This window comes from Megalopta genalis, chromosome 19 (genome assembly GCF_051020955.1).
Source record: "Megalopta genalis isolate 19385.01 chromosome 19, iyMegGena1_principal, whole genome shotgun sequence".
Classification (NCBI taxonomy): Eukaryota; Metazoa; Arthropoda; class Insecta; order Hymenoptera; family Halictidae; genus Megalopta; species Megalopta genalis.
In genome coordinates, this window is record NC_135031.1 from 2,333,840 (window position 1) to 2,357,356 (window position 23,517).

General features: G+C 36.8%; 1 protein-coding gene across 1 annotated transcript in view; it reads left to right on the top strand.

The window, feature by feature from the left end:
• The first annotated feature begins 1,044 nt into the window (after nucleotides 1–1,044).
• LOC143260743 (putative G-protein coupled receptor No18) overlaps nucleotides 1,045–23,517 on the top strand; it is a 147,262-nt gene continuing 124,789 nt past the window's right edge. Inside the window, exon 1 of the mRNA XM_076527296.1 lies at nucleotides 1,045–1,590. The gene's annotated coding sequence lies outside the window, so the exon portion shown is untranslated. The remainder of the gene's footprint in view (nucleotides 1,591–23,517) is intronic.

Sequence of the window (23,517 nt, forward strand, 5' to 3'; positions counted from 1 at the left end):
CAAATAAGTATTTGCAGCATAATTTTGGGTCAGATAGATTCAATAAGGTTAATCCTTTGCACTGAAAACTATTTTAATTTAGATTAAAAAACATGTTTTCTGACCTACAATATTTCCATTTTATATGATTTATCACAACTTTGTACAATCTTTTAATCAGTTAGCTGTGTTTGTTGCCATTTCTTCGCGACGACGAGTATTCTCGTCAAGAAGATTTATTCTTTTAATTTCTATACTTTCAGATTCTTTATTAAATTATATTCTTCTATAACATTATTGTATTTAGACAAAGTATGAACAAAATCAAACATATACAGTATAATTACCGCAACTCGCACATTTTTCAAAGATATTGCAACAGCTAAATATATACAAATTTGATACAGCCAGAATTATTTTGCAACGTGACAGCAATTTCTAGTAGCGCCACGGAGTCGCCGCTCGACTGCTGACGATTAAATAGCTAAAATTTCCTAAACACTTTGCCGACAGCACCGTCGTTCGGTCATCAAGTGGCACGAGCAAGGAACATTTCTCGCGACCATCGTTCGAAAGCAAAATCATCGGTTGGATTCATAAATCATTTCCGTGGTGTCGCAGCGAATGAATAATTAATTCAGAATTAGGAAAAATCCTGATTGAATACGGGGGTGATAGATCGTTACTGTTCACTTTCTCGGCACAATTCACGAGCCAACGAATGGCCGATCTCTATCGCTTCGATGCAAAGATTGGTTACGTGTCCGATAAGAACTCTGATTTCATAGACGTCCGGGCATCCGTGGATGCAACTGTTCACTGGGTGCATTCTCTACACGTAACTTACACCCTGGCACACACACATACACACACACATACACGCACACATACATACACGCGTCCACACAAACACACACATACACGGGCGCGCGTGCAGACGAAATGCCCACACACGTACGTGCAGAGTGTACGCGTGCACAGTGTCGTCTGTATTAGAACAGGGACGCCGAGGGGGAGAGGGTCGATGGGGATGGTTACTGGGATTTTCAGTACGCGCGCGATCGCCGTGCCGAAAACACGGCTGCATCGTGTCCGCCGGCGCGCATTCGGGGGATGCATCTCGGTGGTGCGCGAACGCGATCGTCCTTTGGAGAACGTTGTTCCTTTGGAGAACGTAATCCGGAGCGAACCGCGACGGACAAGTGCAACGTCGCGGCTAGAGGAGGTTGGTTTCCGGTTGGCAGCGGATAGAAGGGACGATGCAACACGCGCGACAACAACACAGCGTTCCCGTTGCGCGAATCGACTGATACACGACAAGGTGAAGTCGACAGAGACAGTATCGTCGATCGTGGAATCGTGTTCCCGCCCGATTGAACGCGACGCTGTCGTATCACGGGCCACTTGCTTAATTAGTGCGGGACAATGGTGTCGCGGGAACGAGTATAAATCAGTTCACGGCGAGACGTGAACGGAAAAACTCGTCGGCTCGACGCGGTACACTATTCATCCCGCTCGAAATTATGCGCGGCAGTTGAGTGTGTGCTCTCGAAAAATCAGCAGCTCGTCGACGGCAACAGCAAACAGAGAGGCACGGGGGGTCCGGATCAGGTAGGTACGCGTGGGTGGTGTACGCGAAGAAATTCGGGAACGAGATCAAAGGGATGATACATACTTGGTTTAGCGCCTACACTTCTAGGACGGCCGCAGCTTTCCACGGATTCGAAGATCGCGTCGATCTTTGCGGCCTCTTTTTTGTTTTGGTCGTTGACACGACCGGAACAGTTGTCGCGCCGGTTTTTTCACAGGTTGTACGCGGGTTAAGTTCCGGCGAGAGTCTCTATTTCGTACTGGCCGATGTTTGTGCGCGGAAATCTGCGATCGATACATTTTAATATCTGCATTCGAAGGAGCTGGCATGCTCCGGTCGAGTAACCTTTGCCGATTTACGAGGATTCTACAGATTCTGTCGTCGCTTGCGGACACGCAGGAAAAAGGTGTCCGACGATCGAATCGATTTCATTGTGCGACATCATCGATTTTGATGAAATTCTTGGGAATTTTGAGGTTTCCCTTGCACCTCCGATTTTATTAGCAAGGCTACAGTGGCTCAAGAAAATGTCACTTAACAAGGCTGAAGGAAATGTCTTTTAACACGGAATAACACTTTTTTTTTCAAGTTGAACGAAGTAACTCGAAATTTTTTAAGATGTTAGAGGATTTGGTTTATTGTACAATGACTGAAATACTCTTTCTTTTTGCTTAATTTTGATATTACTTGAAATGATAAAAAAGCTCACGCTTTTTAACTTTTCAAACATGATTTATAGCAATTTAAGACAGTGGACAAATTAACGTAATTAAAGACTATCGATGTACTTACTTTCGACTTGTTAACATTATCGACCTTTGTCATACTTTAACGAATCTCACTCGTGTAAGTAATAATTAGACAGCGGATTTTAAGCATTTTTGATAACAATGAGTGGATAAAACGCAAAAGTGTGACGACGTTAGTAGTATTTAAGAGAATGGTTACGTTATTTTCGACTCATTCAAATGATTAATCGAGAAAATACGAGAGATTTAAAAAATTAGTATCTTGCAGTCTAATAAAAACCTGTTAAGTATGAATGTTATTCCGTTGGTTTAAATCGACACAAAAATTGTGTTCTCTTGTCATCAATATTTAATCTAGCCAGACAATAAATATGTTTTCTGTTTTTATGAATTATTGCAATGAAAATTATATAGTGATGTACTCAAGTATTCGTATACCTTTTAAAACGCAATAACTTTTTCAAAACTCAATCAAATGACTTGAATTTTTATTTAGATAATAGAATGTGTTTACTAGACAACGACTAAAATACATTTTTTTTTAAATTATGCCAATACTTGGAATAACACGAAGAAATAAAAAACTCACGTTTTTAACTTTTTTTATCTGAGCTTATAACAAAAACTATGTTTTGAAGATCTCGGTAACTTATGTGTAGGCTGAAAATTCAATTGCAATTCATTGATTTTCGTTTGATCGCTGTTCAAAAATATTTACTATTTTGTGAAAAGCGTACGACTTATAAATTTTCTGACATTTTTTCTTTCAAATATTTAAGATTTATTACAGATAGCTACTCATGAATATATTTTCGATTACTGATAAGAATTTTAATCGATTTGCTCTGAAACAAACACAAAAATGGTGTTAGTATTCATAGATGGTGCTATTTTCAAATATCTTTTTATAACAACGATTCTGTGCATTGCATTAAAGTTATATATTTTATTCGCTCATTCAAAAACTTATTAGTATGGACTATTTTCTATGATGGTGTGATATCAAACAGGAGGTTATGTCAAGGTTATTTAGATAACAGTTTCAACGGAAATTATTAGACTACATTATCGAGGGTGATTTGTTGGTTCGCGGGCGAAATTGATACCAGTATCAAGACTGTCATAAGTTGATTTTATCTATCCCTTCCAACCGAAAAACTGTTGACAGGAAAAGATGTTATTCGAAGCAGAAAATATTCGATGAAAATAGTAAATGTAATTGTTGAATGAATTACGTGGGAGTATAATAGAGAAAAGTAAATAGACAAATGCAACAGAAAAGTTGATTGTATATCAGACAGAGAAAAATTTAAGTAACATAACAAGGAATTATAATGCTCTCTAATACTTTGTTTGATAAAAATAGTAACAAAGACAGTAAAAAAAAATGTTCTAAATGCTTAGTAGTAATCAAATCTTTCCCTAAATCAGTGTATCTTAACAATCGTGTTAATTTTTACATTTATTTGTCGTCATCGAAAATATTTTTCACGTGAACGGTACGAATAGATAAGTCGATGGACGCTTAATCTAGTCGAAACCAAATAGTTTTTGCCACGGATTTCATTATGGCGCATCATGGCACTTGATTAGTTTGCACAAGGGCGGACAAACCGTTCGCTAAAATGTTTTGTATTCATTACCCTAATAGCGAGTCTGTAAATTTTATACGTTTATTAGACAAGTAAGTGGATCAAATACAAAAGAGTGAAGACATTGAGAGATTTTATAATTACTGTTGCATTATTTTGAACTTATTTAAATGATTCAAAAACGAAATCAATGTCTATGTAGCTTCTGTATCGTGTAATTGTTCCGAGCAATTTTTATTTTGCATGAAAATCTGCAATCTACTAATAGCATTTAACACTCGCTGCAGTATCTCCTAAAATTTAATTTCGCGCACACTTCGGAAATATTTGAAACAATTAGATAAATTGATAATCTTCTGCGGAGGAGGACCTTTCAAAGCGCTACGTATTTTTTCCGCAGCGAACTAAATTATATTTCAAAAACTATAATAAACTATAATAAAGCTATAATAAACAATATAATTCTGGTCGTTTGTCGTACAGTAATAAATGTAATATATAATGAAATTGCAGTTGGACGTCAGTAACCCGAACATCCGACGTCACAATTTTCTATTGTCCAAAAACGTTTCACGTTGCAATGCAAACCGTTTAATTTAAAGTGATCTATGTGCAACAGAATTTATTGTATAAGTCAGTAAAATGTTAGTCCAGTACTGTAGTAAGACCCCAACACTTAGTACAGTAAATTCCCTACAATCTTTTTCAGCTTGTAAACAAAAATGGACAATGGAAGAGGAGATGGAAGAGGAGATATGATTATTCGAGCCTCGCGGCTCATTTTTATAGTTGCCGATTGTCAATTAACAATTATAAAAAGGCTCGAATAATCATACCTACTCTTCTTAAATTGGCTGAAGGAAAATTAGGTAGAATTTACTGTCACTGGTTCCATTATACGAACATTTAATTAACCAAGGTTCTATGTGTATGTTTGCTAGCTCTGAAATAAGATGTACAATGCTAATGTCGTTACTATGTAGACATTTGTGCTCAAAGGCTTGGAGGATAACAATACAGTGGAACCTCGATTATCCGAGAAAATTATAAGTAGGCTCGCATGAATTTTCGGATAATTTAACAGCTACTTAGTTACAGTGCCAGATGTTATCTTTATTGATCTGTGCGGTTCTCTTGCATATGGTTACCTTAGATCGAATTGATCGCATGCGAAACGTATTTGAACAGTAGAACATTCTGATATCGAAGGACTGGATAATCGAGATTCTACTGAAATAAATCTATAAAAATTTGTATTTCGGCTAAATGCAGACGAAAAAATCGTCGGATTCTCCTATCTTTTTAAACTTTCAAAATTGCATATTTTCCCATTAATTGAAGTAGATATTTGTGATTGACTGTATCTTGGCGTAACGAAGAACACCACATGTCACACGATTTTGTGATGTTGTAACTTAAAATTCTGATCTCTAATTCTTCGTATCGGTATTGTTTCAAATTCGAAACAATACCTGTCGAATTTGTTTCCATGATCTTTTTCTGATCTCTTTCTTTTTTCGTCCCCTGTTCTCAAATTGTCCATTTCTGTTTATATGTTGAGTGACAATTGAAGAGAATTTATTGCATTTTCAATACTATGATTTCAAATAAATCGTGAAATATTATTTCATACATGCAAGAATTATTCGTCGCATATGTCCAATACTTTTCCAAATATATTTTTATCCAGGTGTGAACGTACCGTAGTAATACACGCGAAGTTCTGCGAAACCGTACCGTATCGGAAGTAATCGTCTAGCGACTTTCCAAGAAAACGGAGAGCGATCTTTCCTAGACAAAAGCTTGACTTAAGTTGCTCTAACAAGTGCCGCAACACGGAGTGATTATTGAGTCAGCATTAAAGGATACTTCCGCCTGCATAATTCGCGGGTTATAACCATCTTCCCCGGAAGCTGCGCTTCCGGTAGAAAAAGATAAAACAATATCGCTGGTGGTCAGAAGTGTCTGCCGTAATCCCGGCGATAAGTATTCATGGAGAGTTTAACGGCGCAGTATAATGCGTCGTCTTCTGGCGCGGCGCCAATGGCACTCGGTGAAATTGCGCTGATAAAAGAAATCTCGCTGTTATCAAGACGTACCAATGTCATTGAACGTGGGACACTTTCGCCCGCAATCGCGGCCGAAAACCGCGAACGCACGCCCGGCATTGTTATCTCCGCGACCGTTAGCAGATTTTTGGAAACTGAAGCCGGCCGCCGTTACCGTTACCGAGGATAAGTGGTAACGGCCGAGTCTCCGTAGCACTGCAATTTTTTCTTATCTACCAGTGTCGGCAGCTAGTGTGCTACCCGCACGTTAGTGACTGTTGTTTGCTTTTACTCGGAGCGTCACACGTGATGCTCCTCCTGCGCCTTTTAACGCATTATCTAGCGGGGACGATTTTAGAATTTTCAAAAATCTAGAATGTACAGCGAAATGTTCGAATACTTGTAAAATTCTTTAATCCCCTTTAACACTTAACGAACGAGTCACGTAAATTTACGTTTCTGCTTGAATTTGTATTGATACTTTATTAATATTTTATTCTTGTTTTAATAATGCCATTAAATTGAAGATAATATAGTGACATTTTTTAATTCTTTTAATCTCTCTACTGTTTTAAATGAAATCTAGTCATTTTTGCCGTAAATGCATAAAATCCGCAATATATTAATAACTGAATTTTCGTAGAATTTCATTATACTTCCATAATTGTGATTTAAAAATAGACGACTCTTAGAAATTAATTGCAAGAAAACTAAACGATGTGGAGGTGAAAACTTTCTTTCCTTCTCATTGTAATTAACATCGATTGCTTAGCGTTCCGGTATCAAATTTCCAATAATGATCTACGCTCGAATTTCTAGATAAAAACGTACTGTAACCCCCGATAGGCATCGCAACAAGTTTTGTAATAAACCACGTTGCGATCATAAGATAAGATACATTGATTAATCTGGACGTATGGTGCCATATGGGAATAACGCAATTAAGATTGTTTGGTTGTGAGCAAACACGGTGGAACAATGTTTGAAGATATTAAACTCGGTACCATTCTAAGCGAACTTCAATTTCCATGGCGCACGCGTGTGTACATTTAATTTTGCATTTCGTAAGTCGACAGATTTAAAAATTCGTTGTTGGAACAAAGTTGCCTTCAACAGCGTCGATCAAGGCGGCATTATTAAATTAGTTTCTGGAGCAATTGTGAGGCTGCAGATTTTATAATTATAATGGCGGGGAATCGATGAAAAAGGAAACACGAAGACGACGAAACGGCAACAATATAGTGCGATAAGGCTTTTGTTTTATTCTGAACGTAATGAGGCTACTAATGGATGAAGTAAATTTCAAGCTTTACGAGTGAAGCGATTCCTAATAAATAAAGAGGAAAACGCGGTAGGAACTCGTTAAGTACTTTCTGCTCGAAATCGGTGGCGGACTCTTGCTACAACTAAATTACCTTTTAGCGTTGCGAAAAAATTTATATCATAAATCCGTGCAAGAAATATTGGATCGCGTGAAAAGATCGTTTCGTTTGCATGAAAATGCCAAACCGATGAACATTAGGAGAAAGTAGCACAACGTGTACCACTGTAACATATAATATTTTCTTTCTATTTTAATTTAATTATACATCTACAATCGGCCTATTTTTAGGTCAACCAACAGATATGATGTAAACTGGCATGTCGCGTGTGAAGGAACATCCTATGATGTTCATTCAGTATTGCGTGGATAATGATTAACAATTAGAAAATGCCAGTGATTTCGTTCCTTTGAGTGTTCTGGCTTATGGAATGTTACAAATCATTGTACCGGTTCGCGTAAATATTACGCTCGGTGATCCTTATGTAACGTTTCATTTCTAACGTACCGTGGGGCTGATGTTACTGTTTTAGTAGTCTTATCTTGTAGATTTCGCACGATGTAGATGTTTAACTTTTTAGCACACCCTCACAGTTGAATCCCGCCTGACCAAATCGGGATAACAACGATCTTGTACAGTAGAACTTTATTTTGTAGAAGTTAATGGAAGGAAACATCCATCCACAAGGATTCGGTAGATCTTTTTTTATTTTTCCGGTCTGCTTGTTTTTTTTCTTATCGCCGTTAGGCGCGATGTTTCCGTGTAAGCCTTTTATCCTATATGTATATAGAAATGGTAGGTTTTGGAAACTGTCCTATTTATTACTAAACAGTGACGTACACGAAATACAATACAAAAGGACAGTAAAGCCGTATACAATAATTTCCGTAATCGCACGCCGAAGTCGTAAACTGTAATCGTGAGCCGTGTTCGTTATATTATAATACCGTATCGTAAACCGTAATCGTGATCGTGTTCGTAGCTGTGTTCGTAACCATAGTCGTAATCGAGGTAGTAATCGTAGGCGTAAACGTAATCGTGTAGATGCTCGTCACGATCTGCCTCGCACCCTGCAAGCGCGTCCTTTTATCGGTGCGCTGGCCGAACGTTACAAGCCTCCTTTCGAATTTGATCATTTCGCTCGACCAGCATCTAACACCTTGCCGATCGTCCTGACAGCGTCGCGATGTTCAGATCGCGACGCTCACGTACGTCACGTGGGGTTAACTTACGGATATTCGCGATCACTGATCGGCTGTTGTGATTTCGGAGGTCGCTCCGAAATCGTAACGCGTCCGCGAACTCTCCGGTCGTTAACCTTCCGCTCTTACGCGTATGCCTATGTACAGTAAATTCTCCTTAATTGATCCTAAGCTTGTAAACAAAAATTGGCGATTTGTAATGAGTTGAAGATAATACAATAACATTTCCAAATTGTATATATTAGGTCTATCGGAAAGTTCTGTCCGTTTGAGAAATGAAATGAAATAACAGATTTTTCATAAATTTAGTAATATTTATTGTACAATATAATTTCCGTCGTTACTTATGACCTCTTGCCAGCGTGATGGCAATTTGTGAGGAACATTTTTCAAAAATATATGTCTCAAATGAACATGTGCGTACCTATTGAAATTTGCAATGACATTATCAGACAGAACTTTCCGGTAGATCTAATATATTTTTGCTATTCTACATTTGATCCACATTTTTGCCATAAATGCATCAAATCCACAGTCTAGTAATAAGTTTGCGTATATGTATGTTTATATAATAAGACATACTAAATATTTGTATTCTTTTATTTTGTTTATTTTTCAATAAAAAATTTAATATATATTCTTCGATATATATTAGGTCTACCGGAAAGTTCTGTCCGATAGTGTCACTTCAAGTTTCAATCCATATGCACATGTTGATTTGAGACATATATGACTATCTCTCTTTATCATTGCATTTACACACATGTACTCTCCTAAATAAACTGAAACAAAGATGTCTCATGTCATTATTAAGTGAGACGCGATTGTGAAAACATGGCTACCGATGATAATGCCAGACCACATGTTGCTTTGGCGACTCGTCAGAAAATCGCAGAGCTAGGCTGGAAAATTCTGTCACATCCATCATACTCCCCAGACCTAGCATCCTCCGATTATCACTTGTTTCTCTCTTTGCAAAACTTTTTACAGAAAAAAATTCAAAACTGAAGCTGATGTCAACCAAGCACTAGTTGAGTTCTTTGCCTCTAAAAGTAAATCATTCTTTAAAAATGGCATTTACAAGTTGCCATCACGCTGGTAAGAAGTCATAAGTAACGATGGAAAGTATATTCTACAATAACTATTATTAAATGTATGAAAATTGTGTTATATTTCAATTAAAAAACGGACAGAACTTTCCGGTAGACCTAATACATATATAAATTTAATTATGTTCGAAAAGAAACCAAAGGTACAAGAGGTGATCATTCTACGGTAACCGATTCGACTAACCTATATCACTGTCGTAACGTTTGCATTACAAAGAAGGACGGCTGGTACCATTGTAATATGACATAAATTACTCGTAACTTTCCGGTTCTTGCAGGCTCGGACAATCCCCTGGACTATAAAAAAAAGGTTAATTTGCTCTAATTTCATTTGTGTGTGTGCCTCGGATGTACCCATCGGGTTTAGTAAAATTTTATGCGACATTTATTCGCTTTGAGCCTGGTCGATTGAACTAATTTTTATTCGATCCCCGTGTTGCCGGGGAATCAGACCGCAAAGATTTACGTTTGCGTAAGCATTCGTAGTGTAGCAATCGTTAATGCAACGATTAAAATTCGCGGCAGAGCGACGAATAGTTTTCTATTCTCGCACGGAATGGCGCAAAGTGTCCGGGAGATTAATAGATTCAGGGGAATTGATTCAAATAGCTTACGGGGGATGATATTCGTCCGCGACAGCAGAATGTTCCTCGAGTATTCGAAGAATTAGGGGAAATTTATCGCGTTCCCCGAAACCAGGCAAGCCGAACTGGCGTGTATTCAGAAACTTGTAAATGCACCGGTGACTTGTCTCGTCCCCGGCTTCTCTCCATATTTCCCGGTTTCGTTTTGTTTCCCCCCCGCAATTTAACACCGAGGTCGTTTCACGACCCGAGTCGTCATTATTTCGAGCGCCGCTGCCTTAATCTTTACGGCGGACGTTTTTTCCCCTCGTCGAGCGCGACAACGATTAAGAAGTCGTGACTGCATCTCGCTCCGTAATTCGCGACCGAACGGTCCAAACTTCTCCGACGGCTTACGAGCCTTCGATCGAGAAATGGGATCGCCGTTTCTGCGCCAAAAACTATTGTCTCGTGGTATAGCGATGGACAAAATAGTCGAACGTGCTCGCATAAATTGATGTAATGGAGCGCTGCGTGCATTGTTTAAGTTTTTATTGGTTCCTTAAGCTTTTGTTTACGTGATCAGTTAGTTGTTCACGACGAGTATATTCATCATGAAGATATGGCGACATTTTGTGCTATGACGAGTATACTTGTCGGAAGCAACTAACTGGTTAAGCATATATATACTTTTATATTCTTTGTTAAACTATTTATTCTATAAAGGTGTTGTATTTAAACGAAATGTAAAGGAAATCAAACATATGCAGTATATATTATGGTAACTTACACACTTTTTAAAGAGATTGTAACAGTTAACTGATTAACCACATCAGTTGTTTAATAACATATTAAATGGACTGGTCCCATATTTTTTATTTCGAAATTGTTGAAATTATAAGGATTTTTCCATAGGAAATGGTTGAATGATGTTGTTAATTCAAGCATACATTGTAATGGAAATAGCAAGATGTCTAAATAAATTCAGTCTTGAAATTCTAATAAAGCAACACATGTCAAACATCGTTAGCGCACGGTAGGTTCTGTGTTAAAGTCTTTAATCTTTGTTAAAATAATCTTTGTTCTTGATATACCACAGGCTATTTTCAGAAAGCACAAAATGTAGGAGGTATTTATTTTAAGTTTTCGTAGCTTTAGTCGTAACAGAGTAGGTGGAAAGTCGAACTAGTTTAAACGACTTCCGTTTATTAAAGAAATGAACGAAACATCACAGAAAAGTATTATAACTAGAATACGGAATTTACACATTTATGACAAGGACGATTTACAGTAATTTGAAACAGTGGACAAATTAAAGTAATTAAAGACTATCGATGCACTTGTTAAAATTATTGGCCCTTTGTCATATTTTAACGACTCATGTAATCTTATCTGACTCATCTAAGCAGTAACTAGAAAGCGGATATCATGCGTTTGTAATAAAAATAAGCGGATGAAATACAAAATTGTGAAGACATTGGATTAATAGAGAAAATACATTTTTATGTCATCACCGTTTTTGACAATTGATTTAGAAGATTTGTATCTCGTAGTCTGATAATAGCCAGTTAAGTATGAACGTTATTCAGTTCTTTTAATTCGGCACACAATTCTGTTATTTTGCCGTCAATAATTTAATCTAGTCGCACAATAAATATAAATTTCCTTTTTTTCTAATAAATTATTGCAACGGAAAAGATTTTAATCATTATAACTATGAAGAAAGTCTTCTTGCAACTGATGCAAAATCTTCGTATTTTGCATAAAGATCCGCAGTTTAATTGTAACAAAACAAAGGCCGCAGAAATGAATGAGAATAGAAGCAGCAATTGTTACACTCGCAGCTTCTCCAGTAATGACTTCAGAGAGAGCGAGGACACCTTGAAGCATTAAAAATATTTTCCCCGGAGAGCTAGAGGACATGTCAAAGACTTAAGAATCAAGTTATTTGTTCAGTTTAGTACACAGGCCTGTTGCCAACGCGGCGGCATTGTTCGTGAAAGGGTTAATAATTTCGATGACCCAGTACGTGTTTGCGGGGTCCACGAGTTCGCTAATGTTTTCAATTAAAACTTTAGAGATCGGAGTGTCTCGAGGCGTTATAGAGCGCGATCGAGTACTGTTGTAGATAGTGTCGGCTAGCTAAACGAATTATATTGATTTTAGCTGGCATTAGGAAGCGACAACAGTCGTCCCAAGTTTTCGTGTACAACGGAAACCGTAACGTTGCTGTCTCATCGTTTGCGCGGAATCAAGGCGTGAATCGGTTTGTCCTCTTTTGTCTCCATCCCTCGCCGAGCGGATTGTTTCCTCGAGTTAATAAACTTTTCGATTATACAAGATTGTATCTAAGGACAGAAGAGACCACCTGAAAATTAGCAAGTGGTTACGAAAGTGCCCGCCGCGTCTTTGTCCAAGTTCCCTCAAGTTTCGTTAAGCGTTGCACAGAAGCGAGCGAACTTTCTGCTTACATGGAACAGTCTCCGTTTTATTTATTAACGAGAACCTACAAAACTCTTTAGCAGTTGTTTCCTGTGCTCAGTTGCTTTAATTCACTGTTGTGAAAAAGAATTACGACTTACCGAATTGTGGGAATATTTTAGTCTAGACCGCGTTCTTTTGGTATTTTTCTTTTTATATAGAAACTATGCAATTTCTTGTGTCGACCTTTTTCATATATATATTTGTCACTATTTCAACAATATTTCATCGAGAAATAGACGAAATTGATGGTAGTACAGAGCCTCGTGAACAGAGCTGAGTAATATTTATAGAGAAAATATTTGTTGTACTATTTGAAATAAAATTCGAATAAAATAGTACTTCAAATAATGAAATCTTTTATTTTTGTAATTCACAGCTAAAGCATGAAATAAAATAGTTCATTTTGGCAATCTAAAGCTAAAACATGAAAATAAAAATTTTAACATATTTTGATAATTTCTGAAAAATAAAATAAAATATTTTCTATTTTAATGATATGAAGTATAAAGTAGAATATGTTTTATAATTTTTAGCTTGAAAATATATTATGAAAATGATTAATGTAACGTAAAGCGAGATAACGCAAGAAATCATAATGCTTGGAAATATGAAATTTATTGTCTTCAGAAGTATTCATTGAAGAACTCCGTTCGTTTTAGATTACTCAATATATATTAAACTTTGCCCTATGATTTAGTAAAATAAAAATATTTTATTTGACGATAATAAATTAACTAAATAAAATACCCCGAACTGTGGCACAAGTAGAATATTATATGCACAAAATGAAAGCAATTATCGAGAGTATAAATACTATAGGTTGGAATAATTGTTTTAGTTTTGGAGTTAAACTAACTTCGAGTGTAAAGGATTAAAGGGAAGTTCAAGTAAATCATTGAAATAAGAATGTTTTTTACGAATTTTTTTATAACATAAAACATTGACAAAACTTTACGTAACTTTCCATAGATATTCCATGATATATCAAGATTCATAAATGTCTTTTCTTTACATTTTATCGATGTTTACCGAAATAATAAATTTTGTTCTCCATGAACCTTCCGACCGACGTTGTTGATCGGTGTACAGTGTAGCATCATTTTCCTTTGATCTAGAACACAATATAAAACGGATTTTTTTCCATAATAGAACTATGCAAATCCTATTTTAAAAAATACAAAAAGAAACCAGGATACGCAGCTCTGAAAACAAAGGTGTGATTTTTGCGTAAGCGATTCTTAATTTTTTTTATACAATAACCATATGTAGTTTAAATAATCAATAGTATGGATGAAACAGGTTCATGCGACGCGTAGTTCTATTACGAAAAAAATATTCTGTTTCATATTTTGTTCTAGATCGATGGAAAAAAATGCTAAACTCCACGCCAATTAATTTTAACAATTTACTTAAGGGTACCCGCTTCATACGCGGCGACATCGCCGGGTCTTTTATTGCGCTTTCGTCAGAAAAGGTTACGAGTATTTTATTTTAATTGAAACACCAATGACACATGCGCTGTTATCGAATCCTAATGAATAAAACATGAAAAGTTCGACGCTAAAATTCTCTTGTGCGTTCGCACGGAATCAACATGAAGGTATGTATATCGTATCCCGATACGAAGCGTTAAAGTTTCAATTGCGTTTGGTTTCAATTTCGATTTATAGCGCGGGTATTTACGCGCGAATAAAATTTACATGTTTAACCATATCCACATTTGTAACAGTTTGTTGTGGAACCTAAATGCGACTGTTTCAATTTTACTCTCATCGGTCGACTTCGAGGCCTTTAAATCTAATGGAACAGTTATCGATTCGACTTCAACTTACTTTGCAACTGTACTTTTCAGTTTCGTTTCAAAGAATTGACTGCCACGAAGTTACTTTTAGAGAAGTTCCATGGACACCAAATACACCTTGGACACCTTGTTTCAATGTGAATGTACATGTTCACTTAAAATTTTTTCTACTACTTACATGTAGAAATAATGTATCAAACAAATGCTTTTTATATTGTGTTCTCAATGAATAATATAACAAACATTCAAATTTTTGACTAAAGAAAGTACAGTAATTCTCCCTAATTTTCCTTCATCTTTTAAACATAAATTTGGGAAGAGGAAATACGATTATTCGAGCCTCGCGGTTCATTTTTATAGTTGCCGATTGTCAACAATTATAAAAACGAGGTGCCAAAGCTTGAATAATCGTATCTCTTCTTCCCAAATTGTTCATTTTTGTTTATAAGCTGAAGGAAAATTAGGGAGAATTTACTGTATTCGTACACTCATCAATAATTATTTTAATCATTCATAATTATTTTAATTTGTGTATTACATTCAATATTTTGTGGGAATCCCTTAGCACCGAATATAGTATATATTTTATTAATTTTTTCATCGTTTCCTTTGGTATTGCGGTTCATTCTTCTGTGATCACCCTTTGAAGAACTGTTTTACTCGTTACCTTGCTTTTCCGCACTTTTTGATCCAACAAGTGCCACAAATTTTTTATGAGATTGATATACAGACCTTACGACGGTGTAACCAATTGTTTCATAAACATAGGAACCATAAACTCTCTTGTTTTTATGGCAGTGTACTTGGTGTCGTTGTCTTGCTGAACGTAATACGTCCCATGTGTCCCCAATTTAGTAGCACTTTCACATAAATTATGTCGCAACACGTCAATATAACTTACAGCAGTCATATTTTTCTGAGTAAAAGTCAAATTTCCAATTCCATTGTACGGCATGCGCCCCGATACCATGGCGTGTCCTCCATCGTGTTTGACTATTCGCCGAAGGTTCTTTTCTTGAAGTTCAGTGTTTGACTTTCACCAAACAAAATTCTTCCCACTCCACAGGTTTATTTAAATATTCTTCCGCCACCTTTACATTACAAAATCACTGTATCTCGCATGGACACGGACAACTGGTTTCATTTTCCGGGCATTTGTTTGTATGAATGTTAAACATACTGTACTCTCAAAGCTGACTCGTTGTAATAGCCGGTAATGTACTTTTAGCCATAATAGTAACATTGGATAACTTTTAATAAGATTAACGTTGTATTAACAAGTGTATGAATACATTTATGACTCAAAAATTTTAATATTCGTTACATTGTTCTTTGAAAACTCAATATTCAAAATAATTGTTTTACACATTATTTCTACACATGAGGGACCCTTTGTACTCGAGTAACGATTCTAAGGCGCCATTAAAGATTGTTATATCACAAAATAATTTCAACATAACCTTTTAAAATAATTTTAACATTACGTTAAACGTTTCAAAATAATTTTAACATTATCACATTTGTTTATATTTAAAGAACTCTTAAAAGTGTAACTGTTGCATTACGTTGCATGAAAATTCAATTTCATATCTGTAAAATGCACTGAATCATATAAAATAGAAATATTGCATGTTAGAAAAACTATATTGGATTCAGAATTGTAGTGGTTTCGAGCGCAAAGGGTTAATTAATACAGATTTCGTAAATGTATCATTCGTTCGCGTACGAAGTTATCATAAAAAGTTTGTGTGTACGAATACCGTTTTCCATCGAATGTAGTTGAAATAAACGTTTCGGTGGGAACAGCCTGTAACGCATTATTTGAGCCGCCTTGGTGCACCGCACGCGTAAATATGCAATAGAGCTCGCGTAACGCGATATGCAATTCGCTTGCAATATGCAGCTGCAGATGTGCTGCCTCCAATTCTTATTTTTCCGTTCGAGGCTTTTGTACGATCGTGAATAGACCGAGGGGACGCGAGAACATCAGTGGTTTTAAAAAGTATGCAACTACATGATACGGGACAGTTAGAGGAGTTTTTAATTTGGGCAGACGGCCAACAATCCCATACTTTTTGTCAGTAGAACCAGAAAAGAGTCCGAAGTCTTCCAGTTCGTAATCGGCATGAAATCCATGGATAAGCAAAGCGGAAACATCGTCCCGCCCACTTTCGAACATATAGACGGCTATGGATACGATATCCATCTCGCAAATTGCGGCATTTATTAATACAGTTCGATGAAGAATAGCGGACATAAAGAATTATAGGGAATTTACTACTGTTTCGAAAGAAAGTTTCGAATATTTAAGATACAAGAGACTTAGGCAGCTTTCCTCTAATTGGATCAACGGCGCAATAATTTTCTTGCACTCAGACTTGCCACGTCTTATCGGACATTTACTTATTGTCGTTTACAGAAATAACAGTTCCCGAAGTATGGCGTGTTAATTTCGGTTCATTACATTAATTCTGTTTAGACTGAAAACACTCGCGACGAGTTCGGTATTATTGAAACAATCCCTACATTTACAAGTCAGCGATGGTCTCTCCGCTTCGTTTGCCAGCAGCATTTCACTCGGCAGAAGAATTATAATTCGTAAATATCCCGTGTTTTCACCTGAATTCGAGAAATTCAGGCGACATTGACTTGTATTTATGGACCCGGACAGAAAGTTGGATAATCACGTTTGCATTCCATTTGCTCGAATTTTTGCAATTACAATTGCGTTCGTTTTAAAATTCAACGTCCACTGGCCGCGCTCTGCGGAGCGCACGAAAATACCTCGTGAAGATTATTCCTTTGTTTCGCTACCATTCTGTTGAATTGCAAAAAGAAATCAATTCCCGACTCGATACAGTACCGAATGTTATAATCAAAGAAACGCTTTTTTTTCTTCCGATTTGCGAGGAATTGTTTCGGCGTTTTTGGATTTCGACTTCGGCGGGGGCTAGCGGAGAAATAGCAACGAGATTTTACGGTTGATTAAAGCGGGGACAAATTGAAAGAATGAGACCGTGAGGTGCGGTGTTCGGTGCATGCTGCCGAGTGAAAGCAGTCTCACTTGGTGCACTCGTCGGCGCACACGAGAATGATGAGAGTTACCTGTGAGAATATAAAGCAGTGCTGTCCAAGCGAGAGCTCGCGAGCCCTTTGAGGCTGGCGAAAACCACGCGACGCTGAAGAGGCAGCCATGACAGCGCTGCACAAGCTCTGCACGAGATCTATGTCATGGTGACAATACGTTCCAGTAACTGGGAGCTGCGAGTGGCTCGGCTGAAACCAAAACGCGAGGGTCTACACTGCTGTACAGACTTCAAACCCTATTTTCGTTTTTTTATTTGGTCACCTAATTTCACTTTTAGAGAGAAATTCGTCTCTTGTAACGCACATATTTTTCTGTAAAATGATTACTTTGCAGAAAAAGAAGGGGTTGTGTAACGAGTTCGTCTCTTCCATCAGGAGGATCAGAGTAATTCTGTGTCTGTCTTAATTTATCATTTTTGACATTTGCAAATGCCACGTAAAAATATTTCTTCCGAATACATTAAAATTTTAACACTAAATCGACCGACATTTTGCATATTTTTGTTTTCCAGTTGATCACGAGTAAATAGAAAATTTATAATATAATCCAAAATGACTTTTACGTAATAATTATAAAACATTTATATTTTTTCATTTTAAACGTACATTCTTTAAAAAGAAAGCTTAGGAATTGAAAGAATTATATTTCACTTGAGTAATTTAGACGTTGTTATTCAAATTAAAATAAAATTTATTATACGCCGCATTTTTTTACAGATGGTGGCTCTCTTCAGTGATCGTTTTCCACAAACATATTTATTACATGTACAACAGACGTTCGTGTTTTATTTTGTTTGCAATATTGAATTTCACATGTTTTTCGTTTTTCAGAAATTGTACAGTAAATTCTCTGCAATTGTCTCTCAGCTTCTAAACAAAAATGGACAATTTAGGAAGAGGAGAATACGATTATTCGAGTCTCGCAGCTCGTTTTTATAATTAAATTGAATTGCATTTAAATATTAATTATTTAGATTATTATTTCAATATTAATTTAAATATTTTCCTAATTTTCATCAAAGTTTAAAAATCGATGATTTGATCGCTCTGGTTAAATACTGTGATGAAATATGTACTGATCCTGTTTTATGGAATTAATGAATTACTTTTTTGTAATTTCACGAATTGTGCAGATTCGAAGTAATATCGTTAACTTGTAACTAGCTTCAAACAATTGAAATTATAGCACTCATGACACACAATACTAACTCACAATTGAGAAATCATGGAAGCATGAAATCATATAATACTGTTTCGAGAAAGATGTCATTAAATTGCGAACCTGTATGCAAAATAAAAATTAGTTGTATTTGTTGCAAGAAACAGGAGTAACTTCGAAGTTTCATTCTTTATTTAATATGATACTGACCTTTCTTCTGTTTTAAATTATAGGTACTTATGTTTATCATAAGTGCATAAAATCTGCAGTCTAGATATCATATCTCTGAAAATACATTTGTTATAGAAATCGTTCTAAATTCATCATTTCTTTCTGTAAGAACCAAAGGGTTAACGACCGGAGAGTTCACGAGCGCGTTACGATTTCGAAGCTACCTCTAAAATCACACAGCCGATCGCGATCTAAACATCGCGACGCTGCTAGGCGATCGGATGATCTTAGATGCTGGTCGAGCGGAATGAGCAAATTCGAAAGGAGGCTCGTAACGTTCGGCCAGCGCACCGATAAAAGGACGCGCTCGCAGGGTGCGACGCAGCCTTTTTTTGCATGCTTTGTTAAGTTAAGATGCTTTCACGGGTTTATTGCTTGCAACACTAGAACGAAAGATTGCTTCCGTCTTGCTTTGTTTAGTACAGTGTGACTCACGGGCGAAGCAAGCCAGGCCGGGCCTGCCTGCAAGTGTGAGCACATTTGAACGGCGCCGAGCAGCCTGGCACGAGCATGGCACGGGTAATGTGTGACATAATCTTGGTCGGCCTGAGCCTAGCACGTACATGTTGCATCGAACCTAAGGCGTCGCGAAGAGTAACAATATCGAATCCATTTTATGAATGACTGTCCTAACGAGAAGCTCCGCCTTTTTAGTCCGAATATACAAAATGTACAAACGAAATAACCGCGATACAATATCCACCAATGCGAAGTTAAATTGGTCACGTTCGTTTGCTGCAAGTGGGGAAAAAAACACGAGAAACGTCCGGAAGCTTTACATCGACGAAACAGAGACGTCAATCAGAATGCAGTGGAAGTAGAAAGTATTCGAGCGTCAATCAATTTTTATGAAAAATTTGTGAAATTAATGTTTATCATTTACTCTCGAGGACGATTATTTTCTCGAGAAAATTATTATACAGGGTGGACCAGAATTCGTAATATAACCGAGTAGGGGGTGATTCTACGTGAAAAAATTCTATATAACATTCTTTTTATCCCGGGCTCCGTTTTGCAGAAAAACGACTTTAAAGTTTGTTCATTTTTGTATAAAATTTAGTTGTTGCCTATTTTTCTATCGTAGTTGCCTCCCCGTTAAGACGGTGTTTAAAAACATTAATTATTGCGTAGATAGTTATGTGTACTTAGTAAACGGAATGTTTCTATCGTTCTTAAAGTTAGTAAATACTATCTTGGACGGAGAGTTGGACTGCGGTAAGGTTATGCCAAAGTTATGTCAGGATTATGCTAAAGTTATGCCAACGATATATCAGGGTTGTGTCAGGAATATACTAAAGTTATGCCAAAGTTATGTCAGGGTTATGTCAAGGTTATGTGGCCAACTAAATGGCCGGTCCTGCGAGGGGGAACCGCGGTAGTGTTCTTTGAGAGTTCCGTGTCCCCTCTTCCCCGACCATCGTTATTAAAAAATTGTCGGCACAGCGTCCAAAGGTCGCCGTGGAGGTTTCAGTAGATCAAAACCCACACTATCCCCTGTCCGTGTGCCGGGAGTGTCTGACGAGTAGATTTCCTCCACGCAAGAAAAAAAGGAGTTATGTCAGGGTTATGCCAAAGTTATGCCAAAGTTATGTCGAGGTCATGCCAAAGTTATGTCAGGGTTTTTATAAAGTTATGTCAAAGTTATGCCAAAGTTATGCCAAAGTAATGCCAAAGTTATGTCAGGGTTATGCCAAGTTACAACCCATCACCATTCCCAACCACTCACCTCCACTACCTTCGAGTTCCACCCATTTTCTACCATTCCCTCCCAGTCCCTCCCACTGCCTCCCACCATCACCGGCTAGCTCCTACTTCCTTCCACTCCCACTCCCTCCCTCCCTGATTAAAATAAGACCAAACTTTTCTTATTGATATTAACTTAAATATTTTAGGAAACCAATGAAACGTCATCCTATATAAAATTTTTATTTTTGTAGTGTGAATGATTGTCTGATTTATAAATTTGTGACAAACCAACATGTGTAAAACATTATTCTTTAAAATGGATTGTCTTGTACAATGCAGTTATATACTTTTTGAAAAATGTGTTTACACTGCGAATTGAAAGTTGAAAATAATCATCAAATAATCACTGTTCGTCAAGCAATACCAACCAGTTTCTCTGAAAAGCCGTTACTTTCTTCAGTATGTAACATTTTATTGAATTATCACTCACAGGTGGTCACCAGAAGTCGAACCACCATCTAGCCTTCATAGATTCCTTTTTTTGTATGCTTTGTAAAGTCGAAATGTTTTCCCTCGCGGGGCCTATGACAGTTCACGACGGGCATCTACACAATTACGTTTACAGCTACGATTGCGATCACAATTACGACTGCTACGAACACGATCACGATTACGGTTTACAATACGGAATTATAATATTACGAACACGGCTCACGATTATGGTTTGCGACTTCGGCGTGCGATTACGGGAAATATTGTATACGGCTTTACTGTTTTTTTGTATTGTATTTTATGTGCGTCACTGTTTAGTAATAAATAGAATAGTTTCCAAAATCTAGTATCTCTACAACACACGTTTCTAAGACTTGAAGGAAACATATCAAATTTCGATTCATCCCCTACGATGAAAAATAGCTCTTTAGCTACAGTGGTCCGGAGAAGTACTATGTGTAAGTGCCTGGATCAAAGAAGTTCTTCCTTTCGTTTGATATGAATAGGAAGGGAGCTTTGATCATGCCAGATGTTCGAAATTAAACAGACTTGAAAAGACCACTGTGAAACCAGTATTTTCTATTCGTCGTTACAAATATATCAAAATGTGTGTGAAACTCAAATTCATGGAAATGTACAAACACTTATCCTTGATACATGAATCGTACGGGATTCGTTTGTGCAATAGCTGCACCAACTGTAGCGATAAATTTTCTATACATTCATGTATCCCTAGGCAATTACATGGTCCAGTTCAATCTCGCGTTTTCGATTTATTTATGTTTTCTGCCCAATGGAATCTGCCCGAAAAACGTTCGAGGCCTTTGTATTTTTCGAAAATACATTGGACGTGGTTGCTTTGATTTTAATCGAAATTGTGAATGTGTAAATAATCACGATTTATTTGCGCTGCATCTTTGTTAGTTAGGAAAGAGAACATAAATCGAGTTTTGACAGAAAATAATATTCGTCGTTGTTTTCGGAAAAGAGGTGTGCTGTTAAATCGAATATGGTGTATATTTTATAATATATTTTTTTTCTGTACATAATCCAATAGCTGATCTTAGTATTGTTAGTTGTGCCGATACCAATGTGTAATGTTTTGATCAAAATTGTTGCGGCTTATAGGTTTAGCAATCCGAATTTATTCTTTTGCAGGTTGTATTCACCTTTCTTCAAATCAAACGCTTCTTTTCGCAAGTCAAATTCATTATGTGATTGCCTCGAAAGTGAAATGATATACACTGAATTGAGACAATGGGATGAAGCACATATGTAAGTTAGTTTTTAATAGTATTAGTCTGTGTAAAATCTAGGAAATGTGTAAACTTATTGGTTAAACAAAGTTACAAAGTAAGTAGTAAAGTGTTACTCTCCTTCAATACTACTTTCACCACCACCTTCAATAATTACCTAATTGAGCTCAAAAGGAATTTCTTTCGTTATTAATCATTTTGTCACAACTGTTACTCGTAGAAATGAAGATATAATCACTATTAAATAAATATTAAGTTCATTCTTACATACATATAATAAAATTAAAAATTTCGAAACAACAAATTCATATTTGAATTTTATTTATTTATTTATAAACAAAAAAAACCATTAGAGTGCATAACGGAAGGTATTGATGTGGTGATTACAGCAGATTTCTCATTTAATTTCGACATTTAACAATGGAGACATTTGACTTATATCTTCAAGATTGAAAATATACAAAATTTATGTAAATATTGGTATATATAATTGGTATAATATACGGTAATAGTGTTTCTAACGCAGCATAGAGAAATTTTATTTTTATTGAAATAACTTTCGAAAACAAGATAGAAGAAATTGATTCGCAAAAGTCTGTGTATAATTTATAAAAAAATGAATTCGAAGTGTAAAAGGTTGAATTCAATTTGAAAAAACCTCAGTACAATTTGCAAACGGATGAATTTTGCGTGCAAAACCGATGTATACTCTTAAAAATCAGTCACTCGACACTTAACGGCCTGCTAATTAGTACACAGGTATACTCTCCGTGAAATTATGGTCGCTGGCATGGCCGAGCACGCACGATATTTTTGGTTCCGTGGAACTAATGGTACTTCATATTCTTTGTTTGATATTGGTTTGGGAAAGATCTCTGTGCTCAGGAGTCTCGCCTATTTGATGTTCTTTACCTGGCAACGTGTTAATTAGGTTGCGCGGTAGTGTACGGTACATGTACTCCGAACGCTCGAACAGCTAGTACATACTTCGAATACCACTACTACTTCCGCTACCGTTACCGCTATTGCCGCTGCCATCGTGCGTGTTGGTGTTATTGTAGTCACACGCAGTGTACAGTCTCCCATTGTTCGGTACTAAATCCTCCATCGGAGGAGGCGAGCGCGAAATCCGAAAGCTAGGTCGAATTGTAAAAGAATTAGCGGTG